The 592-nt window shown below is 40.2% G+C and overlaps 1 protein-coding gene across 1 annotated transcript in view; it reads right to left on the bottom strand.

Annotated features, from left to right (window-relative positions):
* SYNE1 (spectrin repeat containing, nuclear envelope 1) overlaps positions 1 to 592 on the bottom strand; it is a 570706-nt gene that overhangs the window by 253595 nt on the left and 316519 nt on the right. The gene's annotated exons all lie outside the window — the stretch shown is intronic.

Here is a 592-nt window from a genome sequence, read left to right as displayed (position 1 = left end):
CGCCACTCTGCCTCCCAGGTTCAAGTGATTCTTCTGCCTCAGCCTCCCAAGTAGGTGGGATTATAGGTGTCCACCACCACACCTGGCTAATTTTTTTTTTTTTTTTTGTATTTTTAATAGAGATCGGGTTTTACTATGTTGACCAGGCTGGTCTTGAACTCCTGACCTCAAGTGATCTGCTGGCCTTGGCCTCCCAAAGTGCTTGGATTACAGGTGTGAGCCACCGCACCCAGGCTGGCTATTACTTTTAATGACAAAACAATTACTTCTGCACAAATGTAATAATCTAATTCTAGTTTCTGTAATAATCTAATATCTATTTTTTAATTCATGTGATATCTAACTTACATCTACTACTGTTTATAATAATGAAAACAGCATTTAAACTTATCATTTATTAAGCACTTGCTATAGTCCAGGAATTACATATAAGCCCGACGAATGTGTACCGTCATTATTTTATAGATGAGGAAACTGAAGCACAGTGAGGTTGTATAACACAGTCAAGGTATGGCACAGACCCCAGGCTTTGGACATAGCTCAGCCTGATTTCACCTCACACCACCATACCCACTGGCATTCTTTAGTGAGC

Source organism: Mandrillus leucophaeus, unplaced genomic scaffold (assembly GCF_000951045.1).
Source record: "Mandrillus leucophaeus isolate KB7577 unplaced genomic scaffold, Mleu.le_1.0 Scaffold524, whole genome shotgun sequence".
NCBI classification, from domain to species: domain Eukaryota; kingdom Metazoa; phylum Chordata; class Mammalia; order Primates; family Cercopithecidae; genus Mandrillus; species Mandrillus leucophaeus.
Note: the sequence above shows the minus strand (reverse complement) of the source record. Positions and strands in the feature narration are given on the sequence as shown.